At 38.7% G+C, this 20,121-nt stretch overlaps 1 long non-coding RNA gene across 1 annotated transcript; it reads right to left on the bottom strand.

Annotated features, from left to right (window-relative positions):
- Nucleotides 1–2,774: 2,774 nt before the first annotated feature.
- LOC122112868 lies at nucleotides 2,775–7,623 on the bottom strand. The gene is made up of 3 exons (XR_006148286.1): nucleotides 7,611–7,623; nucleotides 3,899–3,902; nucleotides 2,775–2,915 (listed from the first exon to the last, which is right to left on the bottom strand). It is a non-coding gene; the product is annotated as an uncharacterized LOC122112868 (long non-coding RNA).
- Between the last annotated feature and the right edge of the window lie 12,498 nt (nucleotides 7,624–20,121).

Below are 20,121 nucleotides of genomic sequence, written 5' to 3'. Positions count from 1 at the left end.
TTCCCAGTATAAGCAATTCTATTAAAGAATTGTTTGGACCAAGAGGACTTGATAAAACTCATCCAAAAACTTGAAATTTCACATACAAATACAGAGATTGACTTTGTTGAAGATCTGGGATGTTATATGCGTTGTTGACAGGAGAGATGCTAGAACACATAGTCTCCTATGTATAGTTTCCTATCATGTCAGTTGGATACGACATGGACACTTGGGGAAGTCTGCTTTCAATCACTTTTATATTCTCAAATCGTGAGGAAGTTATTGAGAGTTGAGTTTGTTGGATGATATGTTAGAAGTGTAATGAAAGTTACCAAATAAGAAGAACATTTTCTAAGGAATGTGGAACCACAAGTGTCCTGGTGGGAATTAATTTACTTGGATAATGATGAATGCAGAATTGTAGGTTAGCCAGGTACCAGTGGCTAATGCCTATAATCCTAGCCACAGATCTGAGGATGTAGGTTCAAAGGCAGCCTGGGCAGGAGAGTCTGTGAGACTCTTATCTCTAATTAAAATAATAATAATAATAAAGTGGAACTGCGGCTCAAGTGCTAGAGCATTCATTAACTTGCTCAAGACCCTGAGGGCCCTGAGCTCAAGCCCCAGTACTGGCACACACACACACACGCACACACACACACACACACACATGCATAATTCTGAGTTAAAAAACATGTTTAACTGGGCTAATGTATAATGATAATCACATTGAGCTTATGAGGTTCCAGAAAAAAATAAATGACCCTACTACCTCAAGGTGTCATTGATGAAGCCTGTATAGAAGAAGGAAATTACTCCTAGTTTTGTAATAATCCATGGGGCCCCAATAATCAGCGGGGCCCCAATGATCAGCGTGCCCTGATAATCAGCGTGGCGCTGTGGCCCAGCCTGCTGGAGGGTGCGGGGCATAGGCGAGCCTCACCGATCCACAGACCTCACCGCCCACCGGGGCGCCCACCGACCAAAAGGGGTGGAGTGCGCTACAGGAGGGGATGGGGGCGTTGAACTCCACATGGCCAGCTGTCAAGAAGTGATTGGGCAGTGGGCAGCTTTGGGGGAGGAGCATGAATGACCGTTGGAAAACCTTAGGGGGAAGAACCATTAGTCCTGAAGGAGGAAGGGAGAGCAGAGCGAGGAGGAGGGTAGTAGGAGTGGAGAGAGAGATCACAGGAGGGGAAAGCCTGCCAGAGCAGGGCAGGCTGGGGGGGGGGGGGGCAGGGCAAGACTCGAGAGGCCATTTGGGGCTTCTCTAGGAAGCCATTTGGGGCCTCCTCCAGAGGTCATTCGGGGTCTCCTTTGGAGGTCATTCAGGGCCTCCTCTGGAGGCCATTTGGGACCTCCTCTAGAAGCCATCTTGGAGAGGAGCCTCTGGACCAGAGCAGAACAAGCCTGTGGAGAGTGGAGAGGCCTGCAGAGAAGGAGGAAGGCAAGAAAGGGAAAAGCCTTCCCCTTTGGAGCTTTGGAGCTTTGGAGGTCTGGGGTTGGAGGTTTGCAGATCAACTAATAAAGATGGGGGGGTCGGAGCTGCCCTTTGGAGGCTTGAAGGTTTGGTGGTCGAGGCTGCTCTTGGTTCTGGGTATCTAGCCCAGGACAGGGTAGTCGCAGGACCCCTTTCTGGTGTAAATAGTGTAAATAAACTTCTTTTGTTCACTTTTCACTGTGCCTTGATGGATTGTCTCACTCTTCAGAGGTCATAAGTGTTTCATTCAAACTACTCCCCCAACCCTGGTATATACTTTACTCTGTTAGATCAGCGGAGGTATTTATGCAAACAAAGTAGGTCATGTTAGCATTATCTGTTCCAAACTTATTTCCCATGATGATCTGGGCTTTAACGTCCACAGATATATGTCAGCCCCATCTGACAGAGAAAGCAGCTCAGACCATTCAAAGTTCACCCCAGGTGTGTCATAGTGATTTAAACAATGGGCTCAGGTGCCATTTACACTGGAATTCTGACTCCCCTTTCTTTCTATTGTGTGACCTGAACCAGTCCCTTCACTCATTGTGCCTGTTTCCTCGTCTGTAAATCATGACAAAAATAAAGTTGTTATGATTATCATTAAATGAAGCAATCAAAGGGAGGCATTTGGCGTTGGCACAAACTAAGTACCCATACATATTAACTGCCTTTATGATCCCTAGTCATTGTTCAGAACTAAGAGGCTCCTGGAACTGGTCACTTGAAAGAATGGGTCAAGTACTGGCCAGGCCTGGAGATAGAGATGCTAACAAGGGAGAGTTTGTGTGGATGTGGCTTTCCTCCTTTAAGTGTGAGTGAAATAGTTTGCACCAGGGCTTTTGATACAAAGCTACTCATTCCCAAATAGCGATAACAGTAACGCTGTGTTAATTACACATAAATGTATAGAACAGTTTTTAGTTGTCTTTACAAATATGGATATTAACTTCCATCTGAGCAGGACCTCAGATGAGGTATATGAACATGAACATAATTGAGATATGTAAAGCTAGATGCTGAGCCTCAGCCCAATCAGCTTTGTGCAATCTGTTTCTTGGTCTTGTAAAGGCATTGGCGGGTCTGGCTGGCTTCCCTTACAAGTCATGCTATTTGTGAAAGCCTGAAAGTAGCTGGCCTTCTTTCCCGCCTAGTAAATGTGAAATCTTCATGTGCAAGGACATTTGTCTTCTCTTGTTTCTAGTTGGCACCAGACTTTTGACTTTTATCTTTCTCCTTTCACATTTCCATGCTTGTGCAGCACATTTTTGTATTTATTTTACAAAATGAATTATTTACTACCTCTACTTTGTGCACTTATAAACATCTAAAGAGACCAGATGTTTCAAATAAGGACTTAATTGTCCACTATATACACAGTAGTGTTGAATAAACCACACACATGTAACAATGGTTCTATCTGAAAGTGTCTTTTAGGTGGGAGCATTCTATTCTAGCCTAGAACCTTTCATTTCTTTCAACTCCTTTCTACTATCACACTTGATACAGGCACACAGTCACCAGTACAGATGTTAAATTTTGCTTCTAAAGTCATGGCAGCCAGCTCCCTGCAAGCCCCGAGCCCCATTGGGGTGACTTGATGGCGGTGGTGGTCTCTCAGAGCCCAGGCTCCACATTGCTGGGTCCAGACAAAGGCCTTGCCCGGCTGCCAAGGACACGACGCCCTTGGGTGGTGGTGGAGCGTTGCAGGAAGGCCAGAAGAATGGCTGAGGCTTTCACGGGCTGGAGGAGGAGACCACAGGCAGCCTTGGAAGATAGCCAGCATTCTAGACCGCGGAGCCCGGGACCTGAAGTGACCTGCTTGCCCTACCACGGGAGACCTCCCCCTGCAACAAGGACAGATGAAAGCCCTAAAGGTCCTGGAAGGTGAGCGGAGCCCCGGATGACAGCAGGTGCCACAGTTGGTGGCCCAGGCAGTTGGGCTGTTCCCAGTGGAGAAAAGGAAGTGAGGACACAGGTGCTCACTGGCTGGTAGGTTTGTGCATATAATACGAAGAAGCTGTTCTCAACTTCCCCCAACCTTTTAAAAGACGACTTTTAGTCCATGTGGACATTCCAGATGTGAAGAGGCTGCCGACATATGATAAAGTAGAGGTAGAAAGTCACATTTGTCAATGCCCATTTGTGTACAAAGACCATAGACATGTCTTCTGCAAGTGACTTAGAATGGTGATGTTAGACCACCTCTAGGCAAGAAGGCCAGAGTGACAATTGTCCACGTTTGTTCCAAGTATAGAAGAGGCAGAACAGAAGACTTGTAAGAAGGAAGAAAAGAGGGACCAACGAAGATGATTTCCAGTGACAGCCATTGATCTGTGTGCATCTCATTTCTCTTGCTGTATATAGAGTAGACATTTTTGTATTTTTAAAATAAAAAGCCTCTGTCTAAGTCCTGTCAGAAATCACAATTTTCACCTTACTCTGGTGTCTGCAGGTAGAGTACATTCACTTCAAGAGTGAGAACAATTTGATTTGTGGTGCCACTTTCTCTATATTGGTACATCTGTTTAGCTGATCAGAGGTACATAATCTACACAATCTTACTCTAAAGTAAATATTTAGGACTGAGAAGGTGGCTCAGTGGTAGAGTGCTTGCCTTGCATGCATGAGGCCCTGGGTTCGATTCCTCAGCACCACATAAGCAGAAAAAGCCGGAAATGGTGCTATGGCTCAAGTGCTAGAACACTAGTCTTGAGCTGAAGAGCTGAAGAGCTCAAGGACAGCACCCAGCCCAGAGTTCAGGGCCTTTCACCAGCAAATTATATATATACCAAATATTCATGATTTTTAGAAGATAGAATGAAAGGTACTAAGAAATTCCATTTCATGAAGTCAGACACTTCAAATAAAAACCCAGGCATTATTCTTTTAACAGCGTTGGCCATTTGGCATACTTAAGTAGAAACTTAGGTAGAAGAACTTCTATTATAATTAATACCTTGAGTACTTCCTGTCCAATTCGGTGTCCCTAAGGCACTTCCACTGCCTTAGGGATAAGACTGACACTTCTTAGTATAGCTTTAAACCTGGCCCAACCATGGCCCTATGGCTCACCTCTTCCCATTTCCCAACATTCTGCTTTGCATGCTACTAACTCTCCATCTCTATTGAGTTTCTTTTAGGTACATGGTACATTTTCTTGTTTCTGAATCAGGGTTCCCTCACAATTTATGTGATTCATCTCATGTGGTCTTTAACTTATTCATCTCTTTTTTCCAAGAAGGATACCTCACTTAATTCCTTTCTACCATTCTTTTTTCTTCCTCCCTCCATCCAGTACCCTCAAACAGCTCCACAATTACAAATATGCCGTCTCTCCTCCCACGTCTCCTTCTTTTCTTTGCATATTATGCTTAGAGCTACATCCCCCTGGGAGAGAGGACCCTTATATTCGAACCAAACTTTAAGTGTTGGAGTTACTTGTTGTCCTTTCCTGGACTTTATTTCAATAAATATCCTTATAAACCAATAAATAATATGCATACCATCGAATGTCATTTGTATAAACAGCTTCTCCATCAGCTCTTTCGTCTGAATTTCACAGCTCTAATGTCTACTAAGGATCTCCACTTTTATGCTCACATATATTATTTGTACTATTAATTTCCGATCCAATGCAACAGCATATTTTAATTTCTCCTCTAAAATGTTGCCTACATCTTTTCTTCCTCTTTTTGTCATGGTTGTCTCACCCTTTGTCCATTTCAGAAATGATCTAATTTTTTAACTTGCCATATACAGTGAGTCTTGGATTCAACTTATAGTACACACAATTGAAAGGACTAACATAATGAGAATATTTATTAATTATCCAGAAGTTGAACTGTCACAAAGTTTTCAAAGTAATAGCTCAAATATGATACCAAAGACTAAATTTCTCTATCTTTTTTTCTGTATACTTTGCATGGCTACTTGGGGTCTGGAGGGAACCAATACAAACTTGAAATTCATTCTTCTTGCTATAGTATAAAGAGATCCTATGACTTTCATTTGGCATTCTTATGTCTTCTGCTGGCATCTGTAAAATGGGAAGTTTTACTTATTAGCTTGCGAGTAGAATGATATCTCAGACTCTTTATAGTTTATAACCCACATAGTCTCTGTGACCACATACATAGTTACAACCCCAGAAAACCCTGTGGAATAATTCATCTCTGAGACTAGCCACTTGCTTTTTACTGCATGTATGCTCTGGCCATACCTGTTATGACTTTCTTTTGTGTCCTTCCAACACTTGCCTGATATTTTTCAGGCAGGTCAAATTCAAGGCCAGTCCATTACAGTCTTCTCTATAGTATCATTTTAATAACCAAACCCATAATAATTGAGCTGCTGACAGGATTAATAATGAGGATTCCTCAGCACCCAATAACATTAGGAAAATGTCCATATTGTAAAAAGGAAAGCCAGAGTCAAACAGCTTAGAAAATGCAACAGAGCCAAGGTAACTGAATCAAGAGAAGAGAATATTGTCATCTCAACTTTGCCAGACAGATCTCAGACACCTCACTTTCCAGACTACTGCAATTGATGTCACACAAGCATCATGCCCTCATCATGGGAGAACACTTGCAGGCAAATTGCGTAACGATTAACATTGGGATGGCAATAGCTTTTAGAGTCGTGCAGGTTATAAGGAGTAACTGAAATGGTCACCCTCTAAGTTTGCTTCATATTTAAAATCAATACTCATCAAGGAGATAATAATCATATTAATTACAACTGTAAAGACAGTGTTCTACCCTTGACCTCACATAAGCTACCAGCTACTTTTCCCATTAGCTCTTGTTATCTTTCTGACAACCCTTGGAGATAATTCTCTGAAAGGGGTGGCATTGACTAAGACAGATTGTATTCATAAACTGATTTGTTAAAAGGCAATTGATCTGTACAACTACTTAAATCTAATATTAATTTTTTTAAAAAAGCAATAAGAAAAAGAGACTTAAGCACACAATGATCTCTAAGGATTTGAGTTACACTGACATGCATTCTGTGTGTGTGTGTGTGTGTGTGTGTGTATGTATGTGTGTGTGTGTGTGTATTGGTACTAGACATGAACTCAAGTTCTAGGCACTGTCCCTGAGCTTTTGTACTCAAGGTTAGTGCTCTATCACTTAAGCCACAGCTTCACTTCTAGCTTTTTTTTTTTTTATGGGGGAGGGTGCTGGTGGTCGAATAAAGATAAGAGTCACACAGACTTTCTTGTCAGGGCTGCCTTAGACCTTCAATCCTCAGATCTCAGCCTCCTGAGTAGCTAGGATTACAGATGTGAGTCTCTGGCACCCAGCTGACATACATACTTTGAAGAAAATTTGAAAAAAAGGTACACTCAATATTCATGCATTTTAATATATGTGAACTTGACAGCCAACAAAAACAAATGTAAGCAAAATCCAACTCTGATGAATGATATTTGTGCTGCAATATTTAGTGGGATGCACATCTGTGAATTTAGTGTGGAATCTATCAAAACTGAAGGTGGATTGAGGAGTGGATGGAAAGATCTGTGGCAAAGGAAACTGGAGTCAAATGTGGAGAAAATCCAGGTGGGAGGATGATGTCTGTTCACTGTAAAAGTCCCTCGGCTTTGCTATTTGTTTGCAATTTTTTTTATATAGTAAAATGATTTGGAAGTAAAGGGAGGCTTAGACAGATTAAATGGTGGTCTTCAGGTTACAGCCTGAGGCTGGGCTGGGACCCAAATCCAGGTCATTTCACCCTAGTTCCCAGGCCAACCAAGGCTATTTAAGAAACTCATTCTCTTTCAGTGCTTGGGAGAGGGCAGCAGTGTAAGGAAATGCTGCAGCCTGGTTCACCGAGCTCTGCAGAGTGAGGGCCGCCCTGCCATAAAAGGGATGGTATTTCAGTAAGGAGAATGCGTACTTCAATCCCACATCAATTTCTCTCAGAGAGGCTTGCCTCCTTCATAGTAGTCCCTTTGGGGTGTTTGACATTTATTGTAATGATGCTGCCTTGCTCAGAGGGTTGTCGCGTCTCTTCAGGGAGCACTTGCAGAGCTTAAAAATACTTCTTTGCATATTCTCGATGATGACAAACCTTTGTCATTTAAAAAGATCCAAATGTCATCTGAAGCCCAGTCAGGTGAATGAAATTCAAGGTTTACAACATTGTTTCTTTGCCAACCTATCCAGTACTGACAAGACTGAGATTTATCTCTCTTTTTTTTTGTATTTTAAAAATGAGATAGAACTCACCACCTGTGGCTTGCACCTGTTATCTTATATACTTGGGAGTCTGAGATTGGGAGGATCATGGTTCAAAATCAGCCCGGGAAGAAAAGTCCATTAGACCCACTTTTCAACCCATAGCTGAGCACACACCTAATATCTCAAAGTATGTGGGAGGCTAAAATTGAGAGGATCATGGTGCTAGGCAAGCTTGGGCATTAAAGTCTTCAATATTCCATTTCCAGAGGAAAGATGGGCACAGTGATGACTGCCTGAGATTCTAGGACAATGGGAAGCCTAAAAATAAGTGGACCACAATTCTGATACACAAGTGAGCAGAAACGGAGACTCGTACTAAAAGTAATCAGGGAAAAACAGGGCTGGAGGTGTGGCACCAGGTATAAGCCAGTCTGTTAAGGGTAAGGCCCTGAGAGCAAACCCCAGAATGTTGTGGCTTTGTGTTGTGTTTGTGTGTGTGTCAGTGTGTGTGTGTGTGTGTGTGTGTGTGTGTGTGTGTGTGTGTGTGTGACAGGGAGAGAGAAAGAAGGAGAGAGAAGAAAAGAAAGAGAATAAAAGAGAAAAGAAAGAAAAGAAAATTTCTAAACTAAAAATACATCTGAGGAGCCTCCCTGTGCCTTTGTAGGGTAGTGCGTGCATTTCCTTATGCCTTACCCTCACTCTTTATCACCTTTATGATTCCTCTGTGTCTAACAGCCATCTCCTCCAATGACTGGGAACTATACAAGGGCCGACACCATGGTAGCTGTCGCAATTGTCTTATCCCAGTATCTTGGCTTATATTTAAGATTCAACAATTCACTTATAACTTGAATAAATCAATTAATAGACTGACCATGTCAACTAATTTGAAAACTGTGACCTTCTTACTGTCTCATGAGTATGTGTGACCTGCACTTTCTACTATAATTTTCTTTCTTTGACATTAACTCCTATACATGTTCTAATGCTAGGCAGTGATTAAAAAGGAGCAAAGCCTCACACTAATATAACCATTTTCTTCACATTTCTTTTTCTGAATTTTAGTCACCATTAATAAGTTTTGGTTACTATTCTTGAATTTTCTAAGCACATAATTAAATCTTTTATTTAAAGAAAAGGATTCTTAGTTTCCTATATTTACTTCATTTTGCAGGAGTACGTATCATACTAACATAAGCAATGGGGTACTTTTGACTCTGCAGTTGCTGCTTTCAAATTTTCTGCTAAATTAAATGATCACTTTTGAAGTGTGTGGTGTTTACTGTCTCCATGTGCTGTAATTTAGATCTAGTTGGTCCCTTGAGGGTTATTTGTTTGAAACTTGGGCCTGTGTGTGTATACGTGTGTGTGTGTGTCTGTGTGTGTGTCTGTGTGTGTGTCTGTGTCTGTGTGTGAGAAGGTTGTGGACCTTTAAGAGGTGGAGCTTACTGGGAAGTCTTTAGATCATCTTGAGAAAGCCCTCAGAGAGATTGTCGGACAACAGCTCTCAGCTTTCTTTTTGGACATGTGATTTCTTCTTTTCATATCACTCACTCCATTGTCATCTGCTTTGGGGTGATGCAGCCAAAGGCAGCTCTCACTAGAGTTTGTCCTATGCTTTTCTGGACTTCAGCCTCCAAAGTTATAAACTGAATAAATATCTCTTCCTTATAAAATGTAATTGCATTCAACATTTCATCATAGTAATGACAAACAGACATGCTTCACGTATTAATTTTGCATCAATATCAACATTTATAAATCTATTAATGAATAGATTTTTTTGGTATTACTACATTTCTTCAAACTATCTTTTAGGTCAGTGAGACATACCATAATTCTATGTGATTAAAGTATCTAATTCCACATGATATGTTTTGATATACCATCCTGGGTGAGGACTGGAGAAAATAGCAGGCCAGCAGGTACCTGTCAGTACTGGTTACATAATAGATGCCAGTTCATGGTTTCCATTCCTTTTGTCAGAGTTGTTTAGCTCTAGGATACTCCATTTCCTCTTCCCCATGCATCTGAGCACATGTATACGCTCCTGCCCACACTTAGGTATAATAGTAGGATTCCTACTCCTTGGAATAGCAATATCATTGGGTCCTTGAGACCTTATCTTCCTTCATGCCTCGCTGAGTTGGCTTTTGTGGGACTCTGATGTTCACTGCTCTGGTCATTCTTGGCCACTGTCCCTTACAAGTGCATGCATACACACTTCTCTCCAATGGCCTGTCCAGAAAGTTTTTCCATGGCACCTTGGTACTGCCACTTGACAATGGAAGCCACTGATGGATTCTTTACTCAGCCTATCAACTGGGCTTAAACCTCCGGTTTGACAGGAAGAAGAATGAAAGAAAGAAGAGAAGAATGGAAGGAGAAGGGAAAGGAAGGGAAGGGAAGGAAAGGAAGGAAGGAAGGAAGGACAAAGGGAGGAAGGAAGGAAGAGAAAGAAAGACAGAAAGAAACAAAGGAAGGAAGGAAGGAAAAAAAGAAAGGAAAGAAGAAAGAAAGGAAGGAAGGAAGAAAGAAAAGGAAGGAAGGAAGGAAGAAAGAAAGAAAAAAAGAAGGAAAGAAAGTGAAAGAAAGAGAGGGAAGGAATTTATAGAAACAAATCAGGCCAAAAGAATTAGTTTAAAACCTTTAAATTTCTCAAAAACAACTACAAGCAGCCTGTAAAACACAGCACCTAATCAAAAGCCATTTTCCGAGAACCAATTTAGCCCTCAGTTAGAGGTATCTGTTAATTCTAGTTAAAAATCAACAACAGTGGAGTGCAATGCTCCATTTCATCACCTACTGAAAGGGGGGAGTTAGTGAACGTAGTTGATCAGTGTGCTGTGTCAGTGCTCCCTCATGGAGGCTTAGGCCAGAGCCAAGGAATCCTTGGTTTCCTTTAGCATCTTAGCTGCGGAACTATTTGGGGGGAAAGTCTGTGCTACATTAGACAATTTTGTTCTTCATTTACTAAGTAATGTTTTTAATAAAATCATTTTACCTGTCTCCTTTTACTCTTTGGATTTTGTCATTTTATTCTTGTGCTATTTGAATGAAAACAGTCAGTTGGGGTCTTGAGTGTGTTGCTGTTGCAAATACAGTTAAAAAAGAAGAAAACACATAATTCCTCCCTTTTTCTGCCCATATAGAAAGCATAACAAACCTTTAAAGTCTGAGTTTTGAAGTCCACTGCCTTCAGGAGAGTTGCGATGACTTTGTACTTCAAGGACTCCAGATCTAAATAGCTCCTTCCTCCCCGCAGGCCTTTGGAAATGCTCAGTACTTCGGGATAAGGCAAACAAAGAAATAGAGCCTGAAAAAAGGAGACTGGGACTGGGAACTTGTGCTTTGACTAGAAGGATGAGGGTAGAAGATAGTCTGGGCATGTGGTGGTGCATTCCCAGGTCTTCAAAACTTGGAGACCACACTGGGCACTATGAGGAGTAAACACTTCTGCCTGGAAGGATGTTAAAACCTTAGGGAAGGGTGACTGCATGCATACCAATACCAGGGCTTTAAGAATAATGGTTAGTGTCTTATTGCTGGGGCCTGGGGTGAAAGAACAAGTCCCTGTAGCCATTTCTCTGCAATCCTTCTTACATACCAGAGCCAAGTAGACAACTGCACATTCAGCTTATATAGCCTACTGAGGGTAATATTTCATGGTAAATACTTTTGTGTTTTACTGACTAAAGTAGTCATATTTATCCTCAAACAGAAAATAAAAATTAATGACAAAGGAAATCGCTTCTGTTTTAAATACATCAATTTCTACTACAATTCTCATAGGCCAAACACCTCCCATAAATGCTTAACATAATGTATGAAATATGACCTTTTCTGAAAGTGTAGTGTTTAAAACTTCTAAGTTACTGAAAGCTATTAGATATAATTGCTGGTATAACATAAAAGAGGCTCATGATGGCTACGTAAGGGCATAACATTTATAGAGTGGTATATATCTTTGTTTTCATGACTTTATCCACAATTTTGCTAGAGACCAGAATTTTTTTTAAAGCACAATAGGCATTGTTCCTTCTGAGAAGTACTAAATGTTTATCACATACATGATACACTTAAAATAATGGAAGAAATTTATTCATCACACTGTTTATATACTCAAATGCTGTATTTTTCAATCAATGCAAACTATAATGGATTGATCACAAAATGATGCAAAATCTCAGAATTTTTAAGTGAAAAGAATGCATACTTCAATCCATTAATGTTGCTATCTGGAATTAGTCTCTTGCTATATTTTTTCATCCAAAACTAAACATGAGCTGAGATTTAAAGGGATTTTATTTGGAAAATAAACTCATAATCAAATAAGAATTCCATCAATATCTTTAACCACCTTTGTTCTGATCACATATCTTCTTTGGATGCATGAATATCTTAATATTGCCTCCAATTTTAGTGCAAGAAACACATCTCTTTAAAAGGTAACATGTTGAATTGAATTGTTTGTAACATTTAAACTTCCAAAAAGCAATCTTATTTCTGAATGTCCAGCTTTCCCAGGGAGAAGAGACGAAACATTTTTAAAATTCATCTTTCTTGCCTGTACATTTGTGCTAGGACTTCCCCCGCCACCACCAAATTTGCCTTATTTCTAAGGGCAATTATCTCCAGGAAGTTGGGCTGTAAGGAAAGATACCCATAGGCTTTATGTCCAATGGATTCTCAGTGGGGTTTGGCCAATGAGAAGCAAGCGTGGGAGCTCAGAAACAAAATGGAGAATGGAAAGTGAAACTCCTTTAGCTGCTTCTAACACTTTAGGCAGACCATCTTGCTGAGTCTTGAAAGATATTCTTTCTGTAGACCCGATCGATCTGTCTCCAGGTTCTATAATGTTCCCTCCCTTACTTTCTTCAGGTCCAGGATGATAAATGCTCAGATTTCTTTAAAAAAATCACTTATACATGGTCTCCCTGATAAGTAGATGCTAAATCCAAAATGTTAGGTGATACGACAAAATTAACAGGACTTAAGAAACAAAGAACTCCCACTCATCTGGTCGAACCACTACTAAATATCCCCATGCTGCTGATCACATGTATGGTGTATATGTGTGCACCGTTATATGTTATAGACTATGATAGACAATTTGCTCCAGGAAAGTTAGAATGAACTTGTGACTTTAAATGAGCATCATTATTCCACAATACTGTGAAATTTGGGAAATTATGTAATCACTTAATCACAATTAAAAAAAAAAAGAACCTCGGGGAAGGTAGGGAGGGAAGGGATGGTAGGGGGAAAACAATGGAGGGGGTAACAATGCTCAATAGGAAGTGTACTCATTACCTCACTCATGTAACTGTAACCCTCTGTATAGTATCTTTACAATAAAAAATTTAAAAAAATTCACTTGTACGAACTACTAGTGGTTTTATCATTTAAGCAATGTTTATTTTTTAAATCAAAGTTGGAGCTCCAAAGTCACTGATTTGACTATGTCAGGAAAATGTATTTGCATGTACTGATATTCATCTCGGGAATGTTTTTTGTTTGATTTATACTTATGGCAAGCCAAAAACAAACCACTTTATCTACTGAGCATCACAGTATAGTAGTAATGTGTGCATGATAGAGAATATCAGTTGTTTCTCTTCTTGATAGAGCTGACTGGGGGCAGGGGTGGGGGTGGGGTGGAGGGCTGTGGCTCTCAGTTGCTGCTAAGAATCCTACAAGGGACCAGGCTGCATACCCTTGGCATGGGAACAGATCAAAATGTACAGTGAGTTCTACTGAATGCATGTCTCTTTCATAACACTGTGAAGTCATTCAAAGATTTCTTTGTCAAATTAGCTTAAATGCTTTTATTGTAATCCCTTCATCTTTCCTTAAATCAATTTAATTTGAGTGTCCCTCCCTCTCTTTTCTTCTTGGGATTCTGACTGTTCTAAGCATTTTCTTCATTGCCACCTAAACTTTCATCTTCACTGAGTCCTTTCCAAAGTAATGAAACTCAGGTTCCATTATCAGATAATATTGAAAGTGTGGGCGTTGTAATCATGAGGTTAGCAATGCATTTTTTTTAAGTGTAGGAATTTAGAAATTTCAATTGCCAAAGACAATCAATCAAACTCTTCATCCAAATTGTAATTAAGCTTTGAATAATTCTCCTCCTCGTTGACATATGTAATTATACCTTTTTTTTTTTACAGAAAGTCAGAGTAAGTGTTTTAGCCTAATATCCTTGCTAGAAGTAAAGAAAGTTTTAAATGAAGACTTAGTGAGAGAAGTCTGAACTGCTTTTGCTTGTCAATGTTTTTGTACTACTAACCATAATAATAATATTAATAAAAGGTAACTAAGTTTGAATGTTCTTTAAGTGCCTCAAAATAAATCTACAATTTAATTTTACAAATGAAAAATAAATAAATAATGAGGGCTAGGAAGGTGGCTCAGTGGTAGAGTGCTTGCTTTGCATGCATGAGGCCCTGGGTTTGATTCCTCTGTACCACATAAGCAGAAAAAGCCAGAAATGGTGCTGTGGCTCAAATGATAGAGTGCTAGCCTTGAGCTGAAGATCTGAGGGACAGCGCCCAGGCCCAGAGTTCAGGCCCCATGACCAATCACAAAAAAAATTCTTAAAATAAAAAAAAAATAAAGAATGAAAGGTTAAAGAAATTTCTCAAAATGATAGTGGTACCTACCTGGGTTTGCAATATATTAAGCAATAATTCCTGCCTAGAAATTCACATGTGTTAATAGTTTTATTGGAAACCATTTTTATTAAAATTTTATTATAAAAATCATTTTATTCCCTGTAGGACAGAATAATTGGGTTTTACAGTTTTCTCAACTTGAAAGTTTGTGCAAAATCATAAATCAGTTTATCTTAGAACTTTAGCAAAAGACGCTCACATTACTAAACATATTTATTTTAGGAAATACATTGGCATCTCTGTGTGTGTTAGAGTAGCTGCTGGCACAAAGGGAAAGACAGTTATTCTTGAGCAACATGTTCTTCAACATTATATCAAAGTTAGACTAATGGAAAGTAGTATTACTTTAACTGGTGTGAAAAAATACCTTGTTTAAAACTAAGTTGGGCAACACATTAAATGACTGATTAATCTGGTTAACTGTGACAGATTGTAAACCTTTTGTCATCTAACATATCTTACTAAGAAGACAAAAATGGCCACATACCCATGCCTATAATCCTAGCTACTCAGGAGACTGAGATTCCAGGATCCTTGTTCAGCCTCCACAGACAAATCCAAATGCCAGAAGTGGAGTTGTCGTTCAAGTGGTAGAGCACCAGCCTTGAGTGAAAAATAGCTAAGCAAAAGCACCAGACCCTGAGTTAAAGTCCCAGAACCAGCATGAAAACATAAAACAAACAAAAAATAGAGAAGGTGAACACCAAAATGGAATATACTAAGAAACTAAGGTTTTATAAAAAGTGACCTTGAACAGAATCTCTTTAAGATGCTTCTGAGGATCTGACTCTGCAGTGAGAAACCTACCTACCAGCCGAAGTGTGTGTAACGTGTGTTTTCACCCATTCCAGGCAAATGATGATGCAAAGATTGCAGATGAAAAAACAAATCATGGCCAATAGTTTATCATCCTGATGGTGAGATTAAAACTGTCTAGTCAGATCATCTAGTCTAGGTAGTAGCTGTCACTTAAAAGCTTCCTGGCAAAAAGTACTTGCTCCAAAATCTAAAAAGAAATTAATTCTAAAATATCATATCAATAATGGGTTTTAAGATCTCTGTTATGGTCTCAAGATACTAAATCATAGCAATAAATTGTACTTTTATCTCAATGCTTTGGGCCACAGTGTAACTTCTAAGATGCTCTCATACAAGTCCATTGGTCTTGACAGTAGATGCAAAGAAATATAGTAAGCAAAGAGAAGAAGGCCAGCATATTATAGAAGATCTTAAAGATCATCTACTTTAGAAAACAAGATGGGCAAGGGTGCTCAGGCCTATTATCCTAGCTACAGAGATTACCAGAAAAACATTCAACTAGAGGCAATGCTCAAGTGGTAGAGTGCCATCTGAACAAGCAAACTGAACAAGTGAGATAATCTTTCTTTTTGCTTATGGAACTTTGAAAAATTATTGTAAAGGTGATATACAGAGGTTATAGTTATACAAGTCAGGTAATGAGTACATTTCCTTTTGAACAGTGTCACCCCTTCCCTCATTCTCTCCTAGATTTTCCCCTCCCGACATCCCTCCCACAAGTTGTGTAGTTCATTTCCAACATAGTGTGATCCTCTTCTAAGAACATCCTCCTTTGTTCTCACTGTAGGAATATTTAGACTGCTGTTTAATTTATCATGTCAAGGTGTTTTTATTTGTCTTTTACTATCCATTGGATTTACTTGTAGATGAATAGATGTATTCTAATTCCTACAAATGAGAGAAACCTTGCAGCCTATGTTTCCTTAGGTCTGGATTACCTTGCTTAGCAAGTGAGATATTCTGTATTCAAACACTAGTACCAGCAGAAAGAAAGAGAGGAGGAGAGAAGGAAGGGAGGGAGGAAAGAAAGAAGGAAAGAAAGGATAAGAAGGAAGGAAAGAAGGAAGGAAGCTCAATTAAAAAACTTAAAAATTAGCAAATTCATTAATGATGTATGCTTTTATCCTACAATATTTAAAGTACAATCATTTCTTAGTCTTCTCAACCTTCTAAATCTTGTAGTCATTAGGGCATTTCCTTAAGCTGAAATATTGTTAGTACTAAAAAATATGTCTGTATTAAATATGTATGGGTTTTTTTTAGGTGGATGGTCCTTAGACTTGAATTCAGTTCTTGAGCTTGCTAGGAAAGCACTCTAGCTCTTGAACTATGGTATGTTACATAATATATGTTAGTTGCCATTAAGATGTAAGACTTCACTGAAACTCACAATTCCTTCCAATTTCTCCAATTAATATGTTCATTATTCTTTCCTATTTAACGTTTGTCTCTATTCCGTCCTTGGCTTGGGGTATAATGAGTTTTCTTTCAGTCAGGGTTCCAAGTACATGAACTCATTTATTCTGATCATGCTTTTGTGTGAAGAAAATATTTCAGTTCATTCCTGTTTCACAATACCAGCATCATAGTCCAGGGTGCTGACCTCTCCAAGGTCATGACAAGGATTGTTGGGAAAAGCTAAAAAGCCAGAGCTTTCAATTCCAGTTTAATCCATGATTCTGACATTAATACTAAGTCTATATCAGGATCTGATGAATCAAAATTGTGGAACCCATTACCACCCTGTTACCTGAATACATGTGTACTGGTACTCAAGATTTTTAGTGACCTTTGTTGAATGTATTATTCATTAATTAATCTCCTGATTGCTAACCTCTGTTTTGTGTTTGTGTTCTGTACTTAAAATACTCCACATTAAAAAAAACCTCCACATTTGCATGCAAAATAGAGAGAATTCAGACCATTTTTTGTAGTGAAAGAATGAAGCCTGGGTACAACTTAACAAAATGTAACCATAGAAAACATCCATGAAGCCACAAAGTGAATTCAACATGAACTTGAACTTTGTAGTAGTAAGAAAGGGAAAGAAATCTTGCAGAAGGGCTTTGATTATTGATTTAATACTTTTGTTAAATTTGATCGACAAGGCTCTCATGGAGTCTGTTGTATAGCTTTCTGATATGAAACACTTGATGTTTTCGATTTTTAGCAAAGCAGTGTTTCTGCATTTCAGTCATGAGGAGACAATTGCTAAAGAAAAAAAATTCACAAAAGTCCAAAATATATTTGTAGAACAGTATGAGAAAAACCAAAACAGAATGCTCACTGGAAGAAGGAAATTAAGTATACATTTCTTGTTCTTACGTGTTTTGATTAATTTCTCTTGTTGTCAGGGTTCAGGATTAAATCAAGGGAGTCCATATTTAGTATCACATTTTAGGGACTTAATGAAGACCTTGTTTTTCCTTATTTTGGGGGGTATTCCTATGTTTTTGATCCTTTTGTGGGTCATAATTAATCTCAATTTCTTCAATATCTTTTAAAAATACAACAAAAAGGATATGTAGAACAAATCTTTTATTGTGGTTAACATTCAGCTTTAACAATGCAGAATTGTGAATGTACAATCAGAAGGAGAAAGAAGAGAAAAGGGTACAGAAAAAGGGAAAGTGGGGAAACAGTAGCATTGTGGGCTAGAGAAAGAAAAAAAGTGAAAACAAGTTAAAGAGAAGAATACTAGAGAAAGGGAAAAGAGAGAGAACGGAAAGAAAGAATGGGAGGGAAAGGCAGAGGGAGAGAGAAGAGGGGAGGAGAGATGAAGAAAAGAGAGGGAGGAGAGAATAGAAGAGAAAGGAAGGAAGAGGAGAGGAGAAGGAAAGACAAGTAATACATTTAGGTATTTTCAGAAGCCAATGTATTTCATGATAGAAAACAGAGGGGAAACACTTTCTCCCGATCTTTGTATATGTGAATGTGTATAAAGGATTATATACAGCCTTGAAAGCAAGTCTTTAATATTTACCCACATACTTTGTTTCTAGGTCTTCCATATTCCTAGAAAAATGTGATAAATAAAACTAGAATTGATGACATTCTTTCTTACCTGAAATCAGCATGAGAGCAGCTATTTCCTTAATTTTAGGATTTAAAGGCAACTAGAAATGACTCCTAAAAATACAGAGCTGACAAAGATGACCCATCAGGTATTTCCCTTCCACTGTTTTACAGACTCCTTCCAAAACTTTAATATAAGAATGATACTGTATTTTGACATAACAACTTGTACATCTTTGTTGCAATGGGTCCACCTGTATCCTTAGTTAAATGATTTGTTTTTTTTTTCCCCTTTCCCTCCACAAATTATACCAACATCAAACAGAGCGAAAGCATGGGGGGAGGGGGAGGACTGGGTGGGGAGGTGGGAGGAGGATGGGAAGGGTTGGGAAGGGGAGGCAAAGAGGAGGCAACAATACTTGATAAGAAATGTACTTGTTATCTTGCCCATGTAACTGTAACTCCTCTGTACGGTATTCTCACAATAAAAATAAATAAATAAATAAAAAATAAATAAATGGGAAAAAACTAAACTAAAAAAAGAATGATATTGTATTTGTGTGGCTACGTTAATATGAAATTCATAAAATCAAAATGTTCATAAAATTATTTTTTCTTTAAAAGAAAGTCCTAAATTTTTAAACTCCAGATTTCACAAAACTTGGTACTTCCTCCTAGCAGGTCATTCAAGGGGACTGTTAATCCTGTATTACAAGGATTTATTTAAAGAAGAAAATTGTACAAAATGATTCTCTAAGTCCTGTGGGACTCTAATGAGTGGCCAGAAAATTAGATGAATCTTCCAGCTTCTAGTTCAAGACTACTATTTTTAAGGTTTTACAACAACAATAATAAACAACCCTATTTGCTAATAAGCAGCCATTTAAAATATACATTTTTTTAACTATTGGATGTTCTATATTCTATGTTTTTAAAATGTATAAATAAAGTTATAGATTTCAAGACCATTTCAAGTGGGTTTTTTGTTCTTTTTTTTTTTTTTGCCTTTTCCAAAATAGATTGTATAATGTTTGTCTTTGACATTTCACTATAAATCTGAACTAATGAACACCTCTAATCCATGAGGCTATATCAGGTATCATGATATTATATAAATGAAATATAATTCCAGAACTATTATAATCCTAGAGACCTATGTACAATGAGTGAGTTACGTTGAGTAATAGAGAAGACTGAATACTTTCATTTACTTGAATTCTAAAAATGGTATCAAAGACAAGTGAACTTAACATACAGAAATCCTAAAACAATACTCTCTTATTAATTATGTCTTGGATTAGGATAAGCCACAGACTTCTGTTCAGCATTATTTTACATAAAAATTGTTTGTGAAATTGTTTTTATTCCTCTTTATGATCCTGGGACTAGCATCAGTAATTAATCATCAGAATTTTTACCCTAATAAACTCTGTCTAGACCAAAACACAAAATGGTCAGGAGATAACACGGAAACAGAATAACTACCCCTTCACCCTGCCACCTGCCCAAATCTGTCACACTGCTTTTTACATGCCTTCATTTGCACAAATATTCCTCTTTAAAAAAAAAAAAATAAGCTATTTATCCAGTTCATGACTAAAGTCACTTTCTCCCAGTGACACTTTGCAGTTGATAATGACTGAGAATCCTGTCTTCAGACTTGCCTCTCCCCATGACCTCATCTGGTTGGTGCAAATGTCTCCTCTTGCTCCCCAGGGGCCCAATACTCTAGGCAGAATCTTGCTTTCTCTGGCTGGCTACACTACTTTTGGCCATCTGTCTAAACATGGAGTCTCTCCACCCACATTCCCTCCTGGGCTCATGATCTACCCCTTCTCAACTGTATGAGGATTTGGGCTTGGCAAACCCCAGGGAGGTTGCATATAGCATCTCTTATGTTTCAAATAGGAGTTATTGATGGAAAATTGAGCCTCTTAATAAATGGTATTTTAAT

The sequence above is a fragment of the Dipodomys spectabilis genome, unplaced genomic scaffold (genome assembly GCF_019054845.1).
Source record: "Dipodomys spectabilis isolate Male_0828 unplaced genomic scaffold, ASM1905484v1 ptg000095l, whole genome shotgun sequence".
Classification (NCBI taxonomy): Eukaryota; Metazoa; Chordata; class Mammalia; order Rodentia; family Heteromyidae; genus Dipodomys; species Dipodomys spectabilis.
The sequence above is the reverse complement of the archived record's forward strand: the minus strand, read 5'-3'. Positions and strand labels throughout refer to the sequence as shown.